Below are 23,228 nucleotides of genomic sequence, written 5' to 3'. Positions count from 1 at the left end.
AGTCCCTGCACAAAATAACATTTAACGGAAATAACGTCATTTAAAGCTGCTTGCGGTATTAATGTTATATCTGGTTCCTGCAATATGGTTGAAAATCATTGAGAAAAATGACATGGGTAGCCCTCCCTGCCCATTACCAGCCCCTTTGGGTCTTGTACGCATATTAAGGGGAACCCCGTACCCATATTAAAAAAAGGAAATACGTGTGGCCCCCAGGCCCTATATACTCAGAACAGCAGTATACAGGCGGTGCAAACAAGACAGGGACTGTGTAGGTTTGTTCTGTTAAGTTGAATCTGTTTGTAATTTTCAACTGGTACATTTTTAAAGTGTAGCTCCAGTCAAAAAAACAATTTTTAAGCTTTTTGGAAAACATAGGGAAGGGTTATCACCCCTGTATAATTTGTTTTGCCGTCCGTCTTTTTCAGAGCATGCAGACAGCACGCACAATCTCCTACTGCTGACTGCAAGCTCTATTTAAAACGAGCAAGATATTTAGCTATATAGGTGGATATAGCGGTGTATACTGCGTTCAGAGCACGCAGACAGCACGCACAATCTCCTAACACTGACTGAAAGCTCTATTAAAAAAGATAGATATATCGCTAGATATATAGGTGAATATAGCGGTGTATACTGCGGTCAGGGCACGCAGACAACAACCACTACAGAAGAGCAAGAACGAAAAATCGTCCGATAACGATCGGTGTATACTGTGTTGAAGGTACACAGAACACCCACTAACTGCTACAGATGCCAACACACTACACAAGGCCGCCGCGCTGGCGGCCTTATATAGTGTGGGGCGTGTACTACACAGCCTGAGCTATGATTGGCCACAGGCATCCTGCCTGTGGCCAATCATGGCTCTCCTCGCTGCCGGCGCTGTGATTGGCCAAGCATGTGGGGTCACAGTGCATGCTTGGCCAATTATGAGCCAGCAATGCACTGCGCCAACGCAGTGCATTGTGGGCCGTGAGCGCCACACGAATTTGGTGCGAACGGCCCATAACGTTCGGAATTCGCCGAACGGGCGAACAGCTGATGTTCGAGTCGAACGTATGTTCGACTCAAACACAAAGCTCATCCCTAGTCCCCATCAACATGGGGACAAGGTGCTTTGGGGTGGGGGGGCAGAGCCCCTCCTTTCCAAAAAGCACCTACCCCCCATGTTAAGGGCATGTGGCCTGGTATGGTTCAATAGGGACCCAAAGATCCTGCTTGCAGGTTTTTTTTATAACTCCCCGCAAGCGCACCACCAGAGTGTGAAAGCACCCATTGGAATGAATGTAAGGGCATGTGGCCTGGTATGGTTCAAGAGGAACCCAAAGATGCTGCTTGCAGGTTTTTTTCTAAAGCCCCTCAAGCGTACCACCCGAATGTGAAAGCATCCGATGCAATGAATGGGAGGCAGTTTTCAGGTGATATTTCTGTGCTTAAAGCCCTGAAAACTGCCTCAGTGTGAAAGGGGTTTGTCAGCTAGTACGGGAAACTGTGGGCAGCAGCTGCAGCACTGGGAACATGTAACATGTTCCACCTGATTATAGGACATGCCCCCTGGCCACCCCCTTAAAGAAAAATTAACCAAAATAAAGGTTAATTAAATCCACCAGGTTTTTTTTTAACCACTACTATTCCTTTATATTGGCTGTTAAAATGTACAAATGCAGCAGCTTAGAAATTGGATGAAAGGCATAGCACTGGGAAACACTTTTTGAAAGATAAAAAGTACATTTTATATACAACTTTGAGGATCAGACCAAAATGAGGGACAAATGAGGAGGAATGAGGGACAGAGGTATATTGCTCCAAATCAGGGACAGTCCCTCAAAATCAGGGACAGTTGGGAGCTATGCACTTGTAGGGTTGCCACCTCATCCCTTTAAACACGAACACATATGAATTACGCAGGTTTCCGATTCTAATTTACTGCAAATAAAGTACCAAGTGAGTTTAATTACCAACTTAATCAGCCACAGAACCTGTGTAAAGCCTCATAAACGCGATCGGACTTTAAACAAACTTTCCCGTGGATTTCTGTACAAAGGGCATTGGCCGTGAACTTGTTAAGCATACACATGGCAGGACTTTTTCAGCCAACTTTCACGAAATCACGTGGTTTTTCTGCTCTTTACCGCTACCCTTTGGTCAACTTCTGTATTGTTGTCTGGTCTTTCTGTTGGTCGTTCTGAGTAGGGATGTGCTCAGGCGTGTTCGCATACTCCATGCGCAGAGCACGCCAGGAGGTCGGCGCAGCGCTAATCACAGACAGTGAGGCATTGCCCGATCTCTGCAGCAGTGCATCGTGTCAATGTCTCGCTGCCTGTAATTAGCGCAGCGCTGCGCCGACTTCCTGGAGGGCTCTGCACGTGGAGTATGTGAACACGCTGGAGCTCATCCTTAGTTCTGAGCATGCATGTTTGTACTTTGGACTAAAGTCCTATGGTTTTCTGTACACATGATCGGACTTTGCTCCATCTGACTTTTGCCTTAAAACAGCCAATTTGCATGTTTGTTCTCAAAAAGTCAGAGTGTGTGTGTACGGGCCTTTAGTAATATGTGTTTGGTTCTAAAGGGATGAGGTAGCAACCCTAAGCACTTGTCCCATAAGGATGAGCTCAGGCGTGTTTGCATGGTCCACATGCAGAGCCTGCCAGGAAGTTGGCGCAGCACTGCGCTAATCACAGGCAGTGAGACATTGCCCCGATGCGCGCCTGCAAAGATGGGACACTGTCTCACTGCCTGGCGGTCTCTGCACGTGGACCATGCAAACGCGCCTGAGCTCATCCCTATTGTCACATCAGAAGTTGGAGCCCATTCTGTGCAATGGAACCATTCTAATCATCGTTCCATCTTAGAAAAAGGTTTCTGCACTACCTTTGGTCCGACTTGCATGCGACTTCTTTAACAGAAGTGCCAAAGTCGCAGGCAGTGTGAAGTCTAGGGTTGCCACCTCATCCCTTTAAACCCGAACACATATTGAGTACACAGGTTCTGAGGCTAACTGAATGCAAATAAGGCACCAAGTGAGTTTAATTACCACCTTAATCAGCCACAGAACCTGTGTAATTAATAAGTGTTTGGGTTTAAAGGGATGAGGTGGCAACCCTAGTGTGAACCCCGGCTTAACAGGGCTCTGTCAATAGAAAGACTACAAGTCTCATCCTTGACTATGGCAGAGCGACTTGTAAACAACAATGGATCACAAGTGCAGTGACATCACCACGCTTATAGTCCATGGATGGACCTGGGACTGGGACTGGGATGTAAATAATGCAAGAGCCTGCGCATCGCGTCCAGCGCACATTGATCGCGGTGGCAATGCTCTGCAGGGCTTCAGTTCATAAATATAACAAATACACGTTTTTTAAATATGCATGTGGATTTATTTCTCTCATTTTACAAAAAGAGGGACTATTTCTTTAACAAGCCCTTCTTTTTGTTTGGACTAGAAGCTTTTATTGTTCTGTGTTTGGAAAATCATCCAAAGTTCCTGTGTGCTCAGTGTAAGCAGCTGATCAAAGGAGGAGTGGAGCACTGACAACTACAGGAACAAAACTCACCCTGCAACTTTAAGGGCAGCCTGAGTCACTAGCTACTTCCTACTTGTAGTTTCTAGCAACACTGATCACAAGGCTTGGGGTGTCTACTCCTACGTCGTCTGTACACACAGCTGAGCCCCAGTCCAGGGAGACAGACACACAGATCCTCCATCCCAGCAACCTTCTCCGGTAAGGATGATCATTATAACCTGTTGTCTTTCCAAGCACAGGAAATCAGGACAGGAGTGCGAGCTTCTGAGACAGGAAGAGAGGGGCTGATTCCTGCTCACTGCTCTGATCAGAAGGGAAGCAGGACTACAATGTGTAGTTACTGGAGAATGGCCCTACTAGGGTTATTTACATCTGGCTATGAACCCCTTAGCCACAATCTTTTGTATTTGGAAGAAAAATAACTTGATCCTGCCCCACCCTACTACTACAACACAGCAACTACAAGAGGAAAGGAACTGCCATTGCATGTCGTTGTATACAGTTCTATGGCTCCGTACAAAAGCACTCTCTACAGTCTGTGTCTTTTATACTAAGCCTGGGTTCACATATGTGTGGCTGTATTTTGTAGTCTGGGATTCGGTGCGTTTCTGTTCACTGGTTCAGCTTGGGTTCACGCTATTGCAAACAGACATTGCATGTGACTTGCACCGCATTGCTGTGAAAATCACATGCAATGTGAATTCAGCCATACAGTGCTGGAATCACGCTGGTTCCTGCAATAGTGTGAACCCTGGCTTAGTTGTGATTCAGGTGCAAATTTTTGTGTGCCAAGTGTCACCGGCGCAAAAACAAAAATTTATTAATACGTGATATACACGCCACCCCCATCAAATCATTCTCTGCAGCTATTACCTTTTGTACCACCCCCTCCCGTTAGAATGTAAGCTCTATGAGGAGGGCCCTCCTGTACCTTTTTGTATTGTACTGTAATTGTGTTGTGTAAACTGTTGGCGCGATATAAATCGTGAATAATATTAATAATAAAAAAAGTGTGTATATATATATATATATATAATTTGTGTGTGTTTGTTGCATAAGTTCACCTCCCCTAGCATTAAAATTGATATATTGAATATCCACGCTAACCCTAAAATTAATATCTTTGACATTGAACGCTGTGTGCATCTATCAGTGACGACGTATGCATTAAAATAAACACATAGAAAAACTCCATAAAAATATAAATTATAACCACAGTGAAAAATGAAAGGTTAAAAAGTCCCAGTGCTGCTTTTTTTTTTTTCTCACAAGTATTTTAAAGCGGGGTTCCACCCTAAAGTGGAACCTCCGCTGATCGGAACCCTCTCCCCCCTCCGGTGTCACAATTGGCACCTTTCAGGGGGGAGGGGGGTGGAGGTATTTCCACCCACTTCCGGGCATAGACTCCCGTGGGAGTCTACGCCATTTCCTGTCCTGCCGCGCTGTCTGCTGGGACACACACGGGTCTCAGAGACAGCGCGGACAATTCCTATTGCGCTGCGCGACTCGCGCATGCGCAGTAGGGACCGGGAAGTGAAGCCGATTCGCTTCACTTCCTGATTCCCTCACCTAGAATGGTGGCGGCAGCAGCCGAGAGCAGTTTGTGATTCACCACCACTTTCCAAAGTTTGCACTCGCCAGAAAGTAGAGATGAGCTCTGGTGTATTTGCATACTCAACGTGCAGAGCCCGCCAGGAAGTCGGCGCTGCGCTAATCACAGGCTGTGAGACATTGCCCAATTTCTGCAGCCGCGCATCGGGGCAATGTCTCACTGCCTGTGATTAGCGCAGCGATGCGCCAACTTCCTGGTGGGCTCTGCACATGGAGTATGCAAACACGCCGCAGCTCATCCTTACCAGAAAGCAATGACAAAAACACCTCAAATATATGCCTGGATTCATTTTTCCTTTTGTAGGGATGTTACATAGTCAGTAAGGTTGAATAAAGACACCAGTCCATCCAATTCAACCCAAGTGAGTGTCTACAATTGTCTCTATCCCTGTACATTGCACACTCACATCGGTCCCTACTCTCAAGGATCCCACAATCCAAGGTCCCCATACATTTACTAGGGCAAATTTTTTAACAGAAGCCAATTAACCTACCTGCATGTCTTTGGAGTGTGGTAGGAAACTGGAGTACCCAGAGGAAACCCATGCAGGCACAGGGAGAACATACAAACTCTAAGCAGGTAGTGCTGTGGTTGGGATTCAAACCAGCGACACTTTTTACTGCTGGGTGAGAGAGCTAACAACTACACCACTGTGCCATGGGTCTCACAACAATTCTGCCAATATTCATTCCATAAGTCTCCACCATTCAGTGATCTTTGCTCCTCATAGAAAACAAACCACCATCATTGCGCAACATTCCTTACTTTATGTTTTATATAACATATATAGCAAATATGCACTCTCGTGAAAAAGTGCCTTTAGACTGGCACAAGTCTATCCAGCGTTCCGAGTGGTGTCTCTGCTCGCTGTTCCATCTCCAGGAACCGGCGTGCAGTGCATACAAATTTACATAAAAATAAAGTGGAATGTTGCGCAATGATGGTGGTTTGTGAGGCCCATGGCACAGTGGTGTAGTGGTTACAAAAGGAAAAACAAATCCAGGCATATATTTGAGGTGTTTTTGTCATTGCTTTCTGGTGCAAACTTTGATGGTGAATCACAAAATGATGGAACAAGGATTTGAATTTTGAACACGGGGGTTAAAATACTTGTGAAAAAGAGCAGTACTGGGGCTTTCTAACATTTCATTTTTCACTGTGGCTCTAATTTTATAGGTGTCTTTCATGTGTTTATTTTAATGCATAAGAAGTCACTGATGGATGCACATGACACAGCAATTAATGTCACAGATATCCAATAGGTGCAAATTTTTCACACCTGAACTGGACCCAAAAATGCACAGGATCCTTTTTCAAACCGCACCACGGCCTCCCCGGACATAGTTAGTAAGGTTGAATAAAGATACCAGTTCAACCTGAGTGAGTGTCTACAATTGTCCCTATCCCTGTACATTGCACACTTGCATCAGTCCCTACCCTCAAGTAGCCCACAATCCAAGATCCCCATTCATATACTAGGGCTAATTTTGGACAGAATCCAATTAACCTACCTGCATGTCTTTTGGAATGTGGGAGGAAACCTATGCAGGCACAGGGAGAACATGCAAACTCCAGGCAGGTAGTGTCATAGTTGGGATTCGAACCAGCAACCCTTTTTACTGCTAGGCGAGAGTGCTAATCACTACACCACTGTGCCACTCTCCATTGAGAGCCGGTCACATTCACATGTCATGTGAATTGGATGCAGTTTAAAACAAATCAGTTTGCATATATGTGAACCCTGCCTAAAGATGGCCATACGCCTATGGATTTCTGTTGTTCAGCCTAAACAGATGCCTCCGTCCATGCTAACAGCACTGATGGACGCATTTCCCCCACCCTTGGCCAGCTTTCGGAATACATCAGTGGTCTCCAAAGTGTGGCCTGTGGCCCTTTTGCTTGCCTATATATAGTAAATTAGCCTTTTGTTTAGAGAATTTGGAGACCCCTGGAATACATGAACAGTATGTGCATCTGATTTCATGCAGCCAATGTTTGGTCAACAATTTTCCAACAGGCCAGCAATCCACTTTTGCTGAATGGAGTGGTGCCAAGCCAGCAGGAATCTGATAAAATTTGAGCAGTGTTTAGCCCCATATACACGATCGGACTTTGTACAGACTTTCCCGTGGACTTTTGTACAAAGAGTGTTGGCTGTAGGTTTGTATTGCATACACACGATCAGACTTTTTAGGCAACAAACGCGAACGTAGTGACGTTTCAACATACTGATGACACTTCAAAAGAGGACGTTCATTTACTCCAGTGCCACCTTTGATCGACTTCTGTATTGTCTGATCTTTTGCATTGGTTCTGAGCATGCGTGTTTGTACTTTTTACAAAAGTCTGATGGTTTTGTGTACACATGATCGGACTTATGTTGTCAAAAAGTTTGTCCGTTCGCACAGCCAACAAAAGTCTGATGAAAACTGAAAAAGTGTGTCCGATGCAGTGTACACATGGTCGGATGTTGCTCCAAAACAGCTAATTTGCATGTTTGTTGTCAAAAAGTCTGATAGTGTGTACGGGCCTTTTGGCCAGTTTCCTTCAGTTGTGTTTTTTCACAGAACAAACGGATATCAGTTTACTCATTAATCTTCAGTTCAGTTTGCACATCAATCTTCATCTCATTTCTGTTTACATAAGTCTACATCCGTTTTCTTCTTAGGGCCAATTTACAATATGTGAGGTGACAGACGTTTTACTGCAGTGTAAAATGTCTGTCAGTGCAGGGACACACCGGAACAATGTGTTCCATTCACACTGCAGCAGCCCGAATTGCACTGCAATGTATAAAGTGTATGTTTTGAACACTTTACATAAAGTTTGTTTAAATGAAACAAAAAAAGGGGGATGGTGCAGTGCACTGAATTGTGCACCACACTGCCCCCTAGCCAGTCGGCAATGCATGTGAATCACTCCTATTGCTCTGCGATTTAAATGGACTGGCAGTGTGAATGGCCCCTTAGTTGTTGCAGAGACCGATCAGAGGTGACAAAAGTATAAACAAAAAAAAGATTTTTCTTGCTTAAAAACATCCATGAATGGAACAGAAGGCATTCATTCAGATCCATCTAAATGGAAAAAATGGATGCAGCCTTGTTCCATTAAAAAAATAAAAATAAAAATGGACCTGAACAGACTTGGATGTAGGGGGATGTATACGTATGATCATTCGTTTACATCCATAATCTCACCAAAAACATTCATTGTGGTTCAGTCTGAAAAACTAACAGACGGATCTAGACTGAAAGCCTGCGTGGTATGAGCCAAACTCCTCTTTCACACAGGCGGGCAGGGCAAAAAAGAAAAAAAAAAGGTGGCTGGGCCGCGGATTTGCTGCCCACCTAAAATGTAAAAGTACAGCCAGAGTTGGCAGTTCACAATGCGGTGTGACAAGCTGACAGGTGGCACCGCCTGTCGAATTTGACTATTCAAGTCAATGGGTCTGTGCTTCATCTGCAAGTCAAACACTTGACTTGCATTTGCAGCACATTAGCCCCATTATACATTGCTGTTTGGCAAAAAAAATCAGGCAATTAGACGAAAAGATCGCCTCCTGAATGCACGACAGTGGCTGCTCACCCACACTCTGAAAAGCGATCCCTTCCAGGCAGCTTTTTACAGCATGAACTCACAGTGTACACTATCAAAGTAATGGCCCATTCACACTACCTGCACACCGCAATAGAGGGGGCTTTTGGGACTTTAAATGAGATGCACGGTAACGTGCATCTCCATCCCTATTCAAGTACATAGAGAAAAAGGGTCGGAACTTTAAATGAGGTGTCTATTCACACTACCTGCACACTAGGCACTTGTTTACAGTGCAGGGCTGGTGGTACCACTAGGCAAACTAGGCAGCTGCCTAGGGCACACTGCTGCCTAGGCCGCCCGGCCACTGGTGTTCCTACTCTCTTCTCTCTGCAGCAAGTAACTAAGTCTCAGCATCAGCAGGCAGCTGCTCCGTTCGCACATAGTGGCAGAGGCGGCGGAGGACTGTCTGCTTCCTAACTCCCGAATGAATGGAAGCAAGCAAACATTCATTGATGGGCACTGGCAGGCTGCATTTATGGGTGCAAGTGGACTGCGTTTGGTGGGCACTTCATTAAAAAGGTGATCCACAAGTTGTTGTTGTTTTCATTTCTTTACTAAGCTACATTTGTTCCTGAACATTTTTGGTTTGTTCTGTTGCGGAAAAATGCAGCATGCTGTACTTTTTTTTATTTTTTTTTTTTTCTTACTTCCCATTCTTAGACCATTTATAAACGGCCTGGGGTTTAAGTGGTTATATCAGGATCCCGGTATTCTTTTCAGCCGGTGATTCTCTTTTAGGTAAAAGTTATCCGAGCCGCTATACATCCACTGGATCACTTTTACAGACACACACCTCCCCCGCTCTCCTGTCCCATTTGGTAAGGATGAGACCAGCAGCATCCGCTTCCCCGGATCTCCCAGTATGTGATGTCAGAGGCTGGAAGTGACAAAATCCTCCTCGCCTTTGGTTTCAGTCTGATGTAAGTCGTTACTGGCTTGTGAAAGCATCTGGTCAAACTGATTTCAGTTTAATCAGATGCTTTAGACTAGAGGCCAGAGGGGGGGGAAGATGAGGTCTAATGCCGCGTACACACTAGCGGACTGTATGGCGTACTTAGTTCGTCATACAATCCGACGGACAGTCCGTCGTACTTTCGACTGAACGGACTTGACCACACACGGATGCACAAACAGTCCGTCGAAAGCTTGCGCGATGACGTGTACAGCACGTACGACGGGACTAGAAATAGGAAGTCCAAGACACAGCAAAGCACCCTTCCGCCGTGTAAATCCTTTCTGGGCATGCGCCATTCTTAGTCCGTCGAACTAGCATACTGACGAGCGGATTGTCCGCTGAAACCAAAGTACGACGGACAGAATTTCGAAAAATACGAAATTCTTAGTACGCCGGACTGCACGCTGAAAAAGTCCGCTGAAGCCCACACACGAGCGGATTGTCCGCTGAAATGTGTTTCGACGGACTAAGTACGCAATACAGTCCGCTCGTGTGTACGCGGCATAATAGACCCCAGATCTCTCCAAAAAGAGGACCTGTCACAGTCCATGCTATAACAAGGGCAGTTGATAAAAAAGAAAAATGAAAGGTACGGTTTAACAAATTAAAATACATAATAATAAAAAAAAATTAAAGAGCGCCCCCCCCCCCCCCCCCCCCCCGTGCTCTTGTGCAAATACGAACACGCATGTAAGTCCTACATGCAAATGTAAATGATGATTGCAATAATTCAAGGAGCAGACCTCCTTTGTAACTCTAAACTGGCAACCTGTAAAGGCTTTTAAACCATCACCTATGGAGATTTCCAGGTACTGCAATTTGGTGCCATTCTACGGGTGTATGCATTTTAACCACTTGCTGACCAGCCACCGTGGTTATACGGTGGCAGGTTGGCTCTCCTGCACAAATCGCCATAGCTGTACGGCGGCTCACGCAGGGGGGAGCGTGCCCAAGGGTCAAGTGGAAACTCGATGTCCGCCGGCGACCTGTGATCACCTAGTACAGAGGCAGAATGGGGATCTGCCTTTGTAAACAAAGCGGATCCCCATTCTGACAGGAGACACGACAGAGGTCTACTGTGCTCAGTGATCGGGAACAGCAGTCTCTGTCATGTCCCTGCCAGTCCATTCCCCCCCCCCCCCTACAGTTTGAACACACCCGGGGAACACGGTTAACCCCACGCAGTTAACCCCTTGACCACCCATAATGTTAACCCCTTCTTTGCCAGCGTCATTGTTACATTTATCAGTGCTAACAAAATGCATTATCGATGTAATGTCACTGGTCCCCAAAAAGTGTAATTTGGGGTCACATTTGTCTGCCGCAATGTCACAGTCCTGCTAAAAATTACAGATCACGGCCATTACTAGTAAAAACAATAAAAAAAAGATAGTCCCTAAATCTATCCCATAGTTTGTAGATGCGATAAGTTTTGCGCAAAGCAATCAAAATACGCCTATTGTTGTGTGTGTGCTTTTATTTTTTTTAAACCAAAAACGTAGAAGAAAATATAATGGCCTAAACTGACGTGTGTGTGTGTGTGTGTGTGATAGATAGAGAGAGATATATATATATATATAGTCCTTCCAATCCCTCCCTCTCTTTCCCTTTCTTCTTTCAAGATGCACTGTATTTGTCTGTTTTCTCCTATTTCTCTGAGAATTGCAGCAATTTATCGGCCTCCTGGACTTGTGTCACGCTTACTTTATGACTTTGCTGCGTGGCTATCCTACTTTCTCTCCTCTGAAATACCCACGATCATTCTTGGGGACTTTAACATTCCTGTTAACGTTAACAACCCAACTACAGCTAAACTTCTCGACTTAACCTCATCTTTTGACCTAACCCAGTGGACACATACTTCCACTCACTCCAATGGTAATACCCTTGACCTTGTATTCTCCCATCTCTGCAACCTTGGCAACCTCACAAACACCTCTCTGATCACAACCTCATTAGTTTCACTGTATCCTTGCCTCCAAGCAGCAAACAATTACTTGTAGGAACCTTCGCCACCTTAAGCCTTCTCTTCTCTATTCTGCTACTGACCACCTATATGAAATAATCTCTCCCCTGTCCTGTCCTTACCTTGCCATCTCTGTCTACAACAGTTCACTCTCATCACCACTAGATGCACTTGCTCCTCTAACCACACGCAGAATCAGGCCCCGACCATTACAACCCTGGCAAACTGACAACACTAGAAATCTCAAGAGACGTTGCCGTGTTCTTGAACGGCTGTGTCGTAAAACCAAATGCCTCCAAGACTTCACCATATACAAATCTGCCCTTCTAAAATACAATTCCTGTCTCCATGCTGCTAAACAAGCCTACTTTGTTTCTCTTATTAATACTTTGTCATCCAGTCCCCGTCGGCTCTTCTCAACCTTTAACTCTCTGCCTCGTCCCCCACCCCCTCTACCCACTAACTCACTCACTGCCCAAGAGATTGCCAATCACTTCAAAGACAAGATTGATGCAATTTGTGAGGACACCTCGGCTGTGCGTACATCTTCCCCACCCAACATACCTGGCCTAATAGCACGTTCAACGCTCTCCTCTTTTTGAATTGGCTACTACTGAAGAGGTTGCAAAACTTTTCTCAGATGCTCACCTAACCAATTGTCCCTTGGACCCTGTTCCCTCACAACTATTAAGGTCACCCTCTAATTCTATCCTATGCTCCCTCACTCACATCTTCAATCTCTCCCTCTCAAGTGGCACCTTCCCCTCCCCTCTAAAACATGCGCAGATCCCCCTCATACTTAAAAAACCCTCACTGGACCCCACCAACCTGAACAACTTAAGACCCATCTCATTGCTCCCATTCACCTCTAAACTTCTAGAACGCTTAGTCTACAACCAACCGTCTTAGCTCCTAAAATAACCTTCTTGACCCATTACAGTCTGGCTTTCGCTCTCAGCACTCCACGGAGACTGCCTTACTAAAACTCACTAACGATCTACTAACTGCTAAAGCCAACAGCCAGTACTCCATACTCCTACTACTTGACCTCTCTGCTGCCTTTGATACTGTTGACCACCTGCTCCTCCTCAATAAACTACATTCCCTTGGCCTCCGAGATTCTGCTCTTTCCTGGTTCTCTGCCTATCTATCACAGCGCTCCTTCAGTGTCATGTACAACTCTGTCTCCACCTCTCCGTTGCCTCCTGTGGGGGTCCCCAAGGCTCTGTTCTTGGACCCCTTCTCTTCTCTATTTACACCTCCTCACTTGATAACCGGCCATGGCTTCCAATACCACTTATACGCCGATGACACCCAAATCTATCTGTCTACTCTTCACCTCACTCTCTCCTCTCGCATTACTAACCTGCTAACTGACATATCAGCATGGATGTCACACCACTTCCTTAAACTGAACCTCTCTAAAACTGAGCTATTAATATTCCCCCCCCCCCCCGCACATGCCCCCCTCCATGACTTTTCCATCAAAATCAACAATGCAACCATCAGGCCCTCCCCTCACGTCAGGGTACTAGGTGTAACCCTAGACTGACTTGTCATTTCAGCCCCAAGTCCAATCGTTGTCAAAAGTTTGTAGATTTCACCTCCGTAACATCTCTAAAATTCGCCCCTTTTTAACAAATGAAACCACCAAGCTCCTCATTCACTCCCTTGTTATATCTCGCCTTGACTATTGCAACTCCCTTCTCATTGGCCTGCCTCTCCATAGGCTGTCCCCTCTTCAGTCTATCATGAATGCTGCTGCCAGACTTATCCACCTTACCAACCACTCAATGTCTGCAACCTCTGCTCCAATCCCTACACTGGATCCCAATCACCCAGCGAATTAAATTCAAAATACTAACCACAACATACAAAGCCATTCACAACTCTGCCCCAAGCTACATCACCAATCTTGTCTCCAAATATCCAAATCGTCCCCTCCGCTCTTCTCAAGACCTCCTACTCTCAAGCTCTCTCATCTCCTCCTCCCATGCTCGTCTCCAGGATTTCTCCAGAGCCTCTCCAATCCTCTGGAACTCGCTACCTCCACTGGTCCGGCTATCCCCTACTCTTACTACCTTCAGGCGATCCCTGAAAACTCATCTATTCAGGGAAGCCTATCACGTCTCAAACGAATCTCCTACCACTTCCATCAGCTCATTCCCGACAGTTATAACCTTTTGTGCCACCTGCCCCACCCTATTAGATTGTAAGCTCTTCTGAGCAGAGCCCTCTTAATCCTCTTGTATTTTATTGTATTGTAACTGTATTGTCTCCTTTTTATATTGTAAAGTGCTGCGTAAATTGCTGGTGCTATATAAATCCTGAATAATATATTATACTTTTTTATTTTTAAAGCGGGCAAAAATTGGTTGCAAATTTTTACAGGGGAAAAAAAATTATTTTATTTTTTATCTCCATACATGCCCCCGGGGTTGCGTATACCATGGACAAATGCTCCGAATGCAGATAGTGTCCATGAAGCTTTACATAAGAGTGAAACTACAAGATATTGGTGAGGTGGTACGGTGCGCTTAGACTCTATGAACCCAACTAACCCTGCGTGGCATGAATTTCAGATCTACATTTTCACAGGGGGGGGTTTCCCCAAAAGCTGAACATTTATTTCAATTGTTCCTTCAGAGTAAAAAAGAGATAGGCTGGCATAAGCAGATGTAATGACATGCAGAAATATTACTTGTCTTTATTTCTTCCTGAGACTATGCTATCACTGGTTTGATCATGGGGGAAGCAACATTTTCACTTCTTAACAACAAGACTAGAAAGCATACCGTATTTTTCGGACTATAAGGCGCACGTAAAAGCCTACATTTTCTCATAAAATCGACCGTGCGCCTTATAATCCGGTGCGCCTTATATATGACCTTCGTGGAAAAAGCCACCCGGTCTCTTACCGTAAACTGACGTACCGTAAACCTCTCTCAGGTTGTTGGGGCAGCGGGTATACCGTAGAAAATGAACGAATGAATGCGCACACCTCCTGACTAAGATGGCCGTAATGCCCAATCCAAGCAGTGCAGCTTCGTGAGCATTACGGCCATCTTAGTCAGGAGGTGTGCGCATTCATTCGTTCATTTTCTACGGTATACCCGCTGCCCCAAAAATGGCTCCTGTTAAGAGACATGCTTACGAAGCGGATTTCAAACTGAAGGCTATCAGTCATGCAGTAGAGCATGGAAATAGAGTAGCTGCGAGAGAATTCAACATTAATGAATCAATGGTACGAAAGTGGAGGAAGCAAGAAGATGCCCTGCGCCAGGTAAAGAAGACCAAACTGAGTTTCCGAGGAAACAAAGCAAGATGGCCACGGTTGGAGGACAAAATTGAACAGTGGGTTATTGAACAGAGAACCGCAGGTAGAAGCGTCTCTACTGTCTCTATTCGACTCAAAGCAACAGCGATCGCACGCGACATGGAGATCAACGACTTTCGAGGAGGTCCCTCTTGGTGCTTCCGTTTCATGAAAAGGCGGAATCTCTCTATCTGCACAAGAACCACTATGTCACAGCAACTGCCAAAGGATTACGAAGAAAAGCTGGCCATTTTCCATACCTACTGCAAGAACAAGATCAATGAACAGAAAATCCGACCAGAGCACATCACCAACATGGACGAGGTCCCCCTTACCTTTGATATCCCTGTAAACCGTACTGTCGAGAGAACAGGGACCAGTACGGTATCTATACGCACTACAGGAAACGAAAAGTCATCCTTCACTGTAGTTCTCGGTTGCCAGGCTAATGGCCAGAAACTACCACCCATGGTAATTTTCAAGAGGAAGACTCTGCCAAAAGAAAAGTTTCCGGTTGGCATCATCATCAAGGCTAACCCGAAGGGCTGGATGGACGAGGAGAAGATGAGTGAGTGGCTGAGAGAGGTTTACGTCAAGAGACCGGGCGGCTTTTTCCACGAATCTCCATCCCTATTGGTCTGTGACTCCATGCGCGCCCATCTGACAGATACTGTCAAAGCCCAAGTGAAGAAAACTAATTCGGTGCTTGCCATCATTCCAGGTGGATTAACCAAAGAACTGCAGCCACTAGATATAGGTGTCAACAGGTCGTTTAAAGTTAAACTGCGAGCTGCGTGGGAGCATTGGATGACAGAAGGCGAACACACATTCACCAACACAGGGAGGCAACGCCGGGCGAGTTACGCCACTATCTGCCAGTGGATCGTGGATGCCTGGGCGAAGGTATCAGTCACCAGTGTAATCCGAGCTTTCAAGAAGTCCGGAATTATCACTGAACAGCTAAGTACCGGTACCGATGACAGCAACGAGCCTGACTCGGATACTGATGAGAATGATGAGAGGGATACGGGCGTGCTTGATGCCGAAATCGCCCAATTGTTAAACTCAGACACTGAAGATGAAGAATTTGATGGATTTGCGGGAGAAGAATAAAGTGAAAAAGTGAGTGTCTGGTTTTGTACGGTATTCACCGGTAACTGAACAGTGTTAATAGTTATTGAAGAATAAAGTGAAAAAATAATTGTCTGGTTTTGTATTTAATTGAACAGTGTTAAGAGTTATTGTTATAGACCATTTTATGGTTATTGCTAAAGAGTTGAATAAAATTTGACTTACAGTACCGCATCCGAGTTGTGTTTCATTAAATGCGCCTTATAATCCAGTGCGCCTTATAGTCCGATGCGCCTTATATATGGAAATATCCATTATATTAGCCGGTCGTTGCTAGTGCGCCTTATAATCCGGTGCGCCTTATCGTCCGAAAAATACGGTACTTTGGATTTTTCTAAGTAAACTTGATTTTTCAATGATAAGTGTGTCTGTGTTAATTGAATTTGCTGTAAACAAAGATCTCATTATAACTGCTGCAAATAGACTCTTTCATTTTAAACTCCAAAGTATGACCCCCATGTTCGTTACGGCTGATTATTTTGACACACAATAGAAAAGTTACTTCAGAAGACAGTTTTTAGATGTCTTGGGAACATGACCATGGAAACATAAGTAAACAAAGAAGACAGGGAGGATTTTAAAGGCTGTAAACATGAGATGGTAGAGTGTTAATAAGCACATCTTTTCATGGTTTAGAAAAGAATGTTAGAATGCATGCTGTCACAGGAGTTTTATGCAGTAACATATCAGCTGAGAATATAGTGTAGAACGGATTTTTTTGGAAATTGACACTAAACTGCCAAATGTTACTACAAGCAAAAATAAATGACAAAATAGGATGTGACGTCAGATTTCCCCAATGGGCTCAGAAAGCAATGAAATGTTTATTTTAAAGAGTAACTAAATGCCACAAAAAAATGCAATACAGTATATTGTGGCTTACAGTTGCATTTTCTTTACTAAGCTAAGAAATTTTTTAGCAAATATATTTGGCCAGAAATGCACAGTCCATGTCACTTCCTGTGAGGTGCACAGAAGAATATCTTCCTCCCTTGCTATCTTCTATTAGGGCCAGCTCACACCAGAACGCACTGAACTTGCGACCTGCAGCATGTATCAGTCTTAACGACACTCCAAGTGCATCTTGGAAAAGCAGATTCGCTTGCCTGCACCAGATCGTATGGTGCAATCTGGTTGGGGTACGTTTTAATAAAGTAGTGTATGCACTAATTTTGGTGTAGTCCGGCACGATTTCAGCCCATTCAAACGAATGGACTGAAATTACACTGCACCCGGATCGCATGTGAATCGCACAGGGACACACAGCATGTTCCTGCATACTGGTCCTAAAATTCCTAATTGCTCTACCCCCTCCATGTAATGGAGATGAAGAGCTGCAGACATGTTTGCAGTCCATAGTAGGAGAGCAGCTTAGGCTGGGTACACACGGGCCGAAAATAGGCTTGAAACAGTTGGTTCGGCAGGAAATGGCTGACTTTCGGCCTTTGTGTACAGCTCCCTGTCTGACAGGCGCCAGTCTCGCACCTGGTTCCTATCAAATACGATGCTGGGAAAACACATAATCAGCACTTGCAGCCAATGGCTGTGAGCGATGATCAATGTGTTCTGGTGTGGGGAGGTCCCACTGTCAGAACACAATAGCTCAGTGGGGAGATCACCGCACTAACATCACTTATGCTAGTACGGCAATCTGTCTTTTTTTTTTTTTTCATAGAATGCATTAAGATGAAAAAAATTGAGGGTCTACAACCCCGTTAGGAGCACTCTCTTAGGCTGGATTCACACCTATGCAGTTTTAGTGCTTTTTGCAGATTTGCACTGCAATCCATTTAACATGGTTACCTATGTAACACGTTCTGTAGTGCAAAAAGCACTAAAAATGCATAGGTGGGAATCAGGCCTTAAAGGGAGTGCTCCTAATCCCATCTTTTTACCTGTATAAAGCTGGCCATACACCTATAGATTATCTGAAGATTTTCTATGGTTAGATGGAAAAAGCGCAACCGATTTCTCCATGTTCGCTAAACTGCGTGGATGGAGGAATCTACCACTTTTTCCATCTAACCATAGAAAATCTGCAGATAATCTATAGGTGTATGGTCAGCTTTAAAGACACCTGTCCATAGAAGCGATCAATCAGATTCCAATCTCTCCACCATGACAAAGACCAAGGAGCTGTCCAAGGATGTCGGGGATAAGATTTCAGACCTACATAAGGGTGAAATGGGCTACAGGACTATCACCAAGCAGCTTTGTGAGAGGATGACAACAGTTAGTGCGATTATTCGCAAATGGAAGAAACAAAAATTAACTGTCAATCTCCCTCTGTCTGGGGCTCCATGCAAGATCTCACCCCTGGAGTTTCAGTGATTATGAGAATGGTAAGGAATCGGCCCAGAACTACACAGGAGAATCTTGTCGATGACCTCAAGACAGCTGGGATCATAGTCATCAAGAAAACAATTGTTAACATACTACACCATGAAGGACTGAAATCCCGCAGCGCCCATAAGGTCCCTCTGTTCAAGAAAGCACATGCACATGTCTGTCTGAAGTTTGCTAATGAACAGCTGAATGATTCAGAGGAGAGTTGTGTGTTGTGGTCGGATAAGACCAAAATCGAGTTCTTTGACATCAACTCAACTCGCCGTGTTTGGAGGAGGAGAAATGCTGCCTGTGACCCCAAGAACACCATCCCCACCATGGAGGTGGAAACATTATGCTTTGGGGGTGTTTTTCTGTTAAGGGGACAGGACAACTTCACTGCATCAAAGGGACGATGGACGGGGCCGTGTATCGTCAAATTGTGGGTGAGCACCTCCTTCCCTTAGCCAGGGCATTGAAAATGGGTCGTGGATGGGTATCCCAGCATGACAAGGACCCAAAATACGGCCAAGACAACAAAGTGGCCTAGCCAATCTCCTATGAATTGGTTGAAATTGCACCGCATCAAAAGTGGTGCATGCACTACTTTTGGAAACGCACTGCAACCGGATCACATGGTAAATTTGTACCATGCGATCTGGGGTGTCGTTAACTTTCAACTGACATCCACTGCAGATTGCAAGGGCAGCACTATTTGAATGTTGCTCCTGCTGATGTCCTCATGTGTTGTATTCAGAAGCAGAAGAAAGATCTAGTAGTGTAATTCTGTTTAAGATAAATTAAAACCAAAGAAAGAAACTTACATTTGATTAGTTTACCAAACATTATGAGATGCTGAAACGTTCTATACATTCCAGAGGTTGGCTCCTTTCAGCACATAATGTTCCCAAGGCCCCTTCCCATGCGTTTTTGCCCTGTTGGATTGGAGGAAGACATATTGATCGTATTAGACAGTGGTTTTAATCCCATTATGACAGTGACGGAACAGGTGCTGTATTTGATGTCCACCTACCACACCGCTATGAAAAAGTTGGAAGATTTGCAGTCCCCTGACTAAATCACTTTAATGAGGTATTTTATTTGGGATTTATTTGCAGTTTGTAGCATTTGAGATAAGCAATGTTAATATGGCAGAGTGGTGTGCTTTGGGAAGTGAGCATTTACAAAAACTATACTGTAGGTAAAGTGCCGAAGAACTTGCTTTTCATTTCAGACTTCCCTTTTCCTAACCACAAGGGCGCCTATAATATCGTGTCTTTACAGTTTGGGGATGATCTCGTCGGTCACGGAGCAATCATGTGCAAAGTTCACCAATGAAATGTCAAGTCTGACCAGACAGGCCAGGGAGGTGTGCTATTTCTTTGTTTCCTTTTGCAGTTGTGTTTAGTTTACCATTTTGCAGTACAATATATGGGGTGGGTGGGAAACTACTGCACCCTGTATTGTGTTTATGTGCCAGTTTATGACCTCTATGACATGTGAAATGAGTGAACTCTCTATCCTTGGATCCTTTACCTTTTCTTTCCTTCTTATGGTGATCACATGCGCTTCAATAAATGATCCAATGATAGGAATAACCCATCTATAATGTACAACCCATTTAATCAATATCCCAAACACAGGATATTGGATTTCAATCAATAGCTTCCAATCGTATCTTCCAACTATTGATTGCATCCCTGTTTTCAATCTCACAATTTGATCAACTGAATAATGGCTGGATTCATGACCAAAGCATCTTAGTGCTGCTGATTGATGCAATTATAATTTTTAGCCCTGGCCGGCCCACATAGTTTGATCAAATCTGCTCTAAATCGAGTCCAAGTTATTCCTTTTCAACTGTTTGATCATTTTGAATGAATTGTACATTGATTGGATAATAGAAGCCTGTATGGCCATCGTTGAATGTGTCTGATATCAAAAGGATATTGCAATGTATGATATGTTATTGCTATGGTATATACTGATCGCACTCTGTTATGTTAGATACTGCTCTGAATACACATTGTACTTGTTTACTGTATAATTGTGACTTCATTCCAACTATGTGTGCTATCCAACCATCCCTTTTATTTATGTCAGGAAGCCAAACCACATGCATGTGATCATTTTGGATAGGCAAAATCATTTGAAAGATCTGTGATCAGAGTGTGCAGGAACATACAATGCAATTTTAGAACACCTTATGCTGTCCTATGCCCTCCTCCTCCTTTAGGGGTCCTCCATATATTGAGCCATGCCACCATTTATAATTGGCTTACAAAGGCATAGCGGTTTGTGCTTGGTTATTGCATTTGATTTATTGTCCATGAAAATAATGTAATACTTTTTTTTTCAATTAAAACCACTCCCCCAGATATATTGTGTTGTAAGCACAAATCCTGATAGACCACTAAGAGGTTTAGGTAAATGCAAAAAACACATTCATTTTTTAATAGTACCCAAAATACTGGGAAAAAGTCACACATTTCAGAAACGCATGGGGCTCACTGCAAAAAGTGTGCATGAGCTACTCTGGCACGCATGTAGGCCAGGTGAATTGGCTGCCCTAAGCTCTTGTGTGGCAAACGGCGTGTCACTCAGGTGTGAATAGGACTTAAAATCATTGTTTCTTTGATGTATTGTTAAATGTTTGCTTTATATTTGTATTTTGCACAAAAGGCTTTTTTTTTTAAATGTTATTTGTGAAGGAGTTAAAAATTTCTTTAAAGACTGACATCACAGAACTGGTCCAGACACTAGAGAGATCCCAACAATAATGTCGGCATCCACACGAATGCCTAACGTGCAGCTAGCTCAGCCCCCCAGCTAGCTGCTTTTGCCTCCTCCTCCAGCCCAGAGCTCCAGTGAGGCCTGGAGAACTGAATGATCAGCACTCATGTGATCGTTCAGTGCTAGTGCTGGTCGGGGACAGTTGCAGTATCGGATCGATGCTGCAGCCATCTAGATGAGTTTGTGTGTATGTGTATATATGTGTGTGTGTGTGTGTGTGTGTATGTATGTATGTGTATGTGTATGTGTGTATATATATATATATATATATATATATATATATATATATATATATATATATATATATATATATATATAATTTGTCCATATCTCTGGTAATATCAGCGCCTAGAGGTGATTTCAGTTCGCATTGTGCGCTATACAATTATTTCATTCATTCATTCATTCATTCATTCAATATCTCCAACACTCATAGAGGGCAAAGCTTCCCAATAAGGAAACGACAATAAAAGCCTTATAGTGGCACTAACCCTTTCCTCATCTATTCATAATGAAAATCCAGGTTTGGTAGAAGTTGGGCTTTAGGAATGGTTGTTTCTAGGAGCAGTTTATATTTAAATTTAAACAGATCACTTCTGGGTCAGCCGGTTCAGATCTACCTGTTTGCTTTTTCGGGCAGATCCTAGCGGGCCACCTATTGTCTTCTATGGGCAGGCAGATATCAGTGAAAATGTGTCCACTGACTCCCGCCTGCCATCCGATCCGACAAGATCTCCTCATAACAGACGGGTGGCAGTACATTCGCCATCTGTCCAGAAGATTGGATGAAAACTGAGCTGCTGTCCTTTTTTTTTTTTTTTTTTTTATCCGATCTCCCATAGAGAGCAGCGGGGCTCTGAAACGTTTGTCTCAGTGAGTGGAGACGGACCTGTCATCCACCATGAACGAAGCGATTCCCCTGCTGAGCTAGCGGAGTCTGTCCAATGGCCTTTGAGCCTCTTGTTGTGGTATCTGTGGCCACACAGTTAGGCTGCCCATACAGGAAAATGCAACCAAGGGTGGCAGGAAAGAAATTCTCATGATTCCCCCATCAACACAGACATTATTGACGGGAATCCCTCCTGACGATTGATTGTCTTTTCCCAGCGGGGGGAAGCCGTCCCCCCCTAGTAGAAGACAGTGATTATTGCTAGCAGCTATAGCAGCCATTAGAGATGATCTGAAGGGAATCCGGCAGGCTAGTTGTACCCAGGTTAATCAAGGTACTTTCAGCTTGCCCATTAACGGTTTGATTCTTGGCCGATTCCTGTTGAACGGGCTTAGATTCACACCTTGTATGGCAGGCCTTAACTCCTTCATTAGTAGTATCAAGCTCCTATGTGTCCCTTTTCACAAATATGTTCCTGCCTTCTCTGGCACCTATATAGTATGTATATGACCTACAGTAGTGACATCCCATTTTAGGGTTGTCTGCTGTAAATCTTCTTATTTTTTTTTTTTTGTCACACCTAGTTTTATAGAAGGTAGATGCCCTTGGAACACGATACTGTTATAGGTTCTAAAAACTGAGGCAACAGTGCATGTGACACAAACATGCCTTTCCTGTTTTCAAAACTTTACAGAACTGTGGTTGTATAGATGTTAAAGAATGGTGCAGTTTTATCAGACTGACCTGTGGTAATTGTACTGCACAGTGTTACCCTAAAGTGGGGGTTATTGTACTGGCCAGAGGGAGAACTGGGGGGGGGGGGGGGGTATTGTACTGGACACAGTTTTAACAAGGGAGGGGGGAGTTGTACTGGGTCCAGAGTCAACTAGGGAAGGGGATTGTATTGGACCCAGAGTTATCTGGGCTGATAATTGTACTAGGCACATAGTAACCTGGGGGGGGGGGTTCTACTGGCCACAGAGTAACCTGGGGTGATATGGGCACAAAGTCACCTGGGGATGTTTACTGGGCGCAGGGTATCTTTGGGTGTATTACAAAGGATCTAGTGGGCACCTGGTGAAATCAGTGCAGGGTCATCAATATATCCAGG

General features: G+C 44.4%; 1 protein-coding gene across 1 annotated transcript in view; it reads left to right on the top strand.

The window, feature by feature from the left end:
• Positions 1-3,557: 3,557 nt before the first annotated feature.
• TPRG1 (tumor protein p63 regulated 1) overlaps positions 3,558-23,228 on the top strand; it is a 137,298-nt gene continuing 117,627 nt past the window's right edge. Inside the window, exon 1 of the mRNA XM_077487556.1 lies at positions 3,558-3,731. The gene's annotated coding sequence lies outside the window, so the exon portion shown is untranslated. The remainder of the gene's footprint in view (positions 3,732-23,228) is intronic.

This window comes from Lithobates pipiens, unplaced genomic scaffold, assembly GCF_037356315.1.
Source record: "Lithobates pipiens isolate NorthernLeopardFrog02 unplaced genomic scaffold, aLitPip1_a1.2 Scaffold_18, whole genome shotgun sequence".
NCBI lineage: Eukaryota > Metazoa > Chordata > Amphibia > Anura > Ranidae > Lithobates > Lithobates pipiens.
The sequence above is the reverse complement of the archived record's forward strand: the minus strand, read 5'-3'. Positions and strand labels throughout refer to the sequence as shown.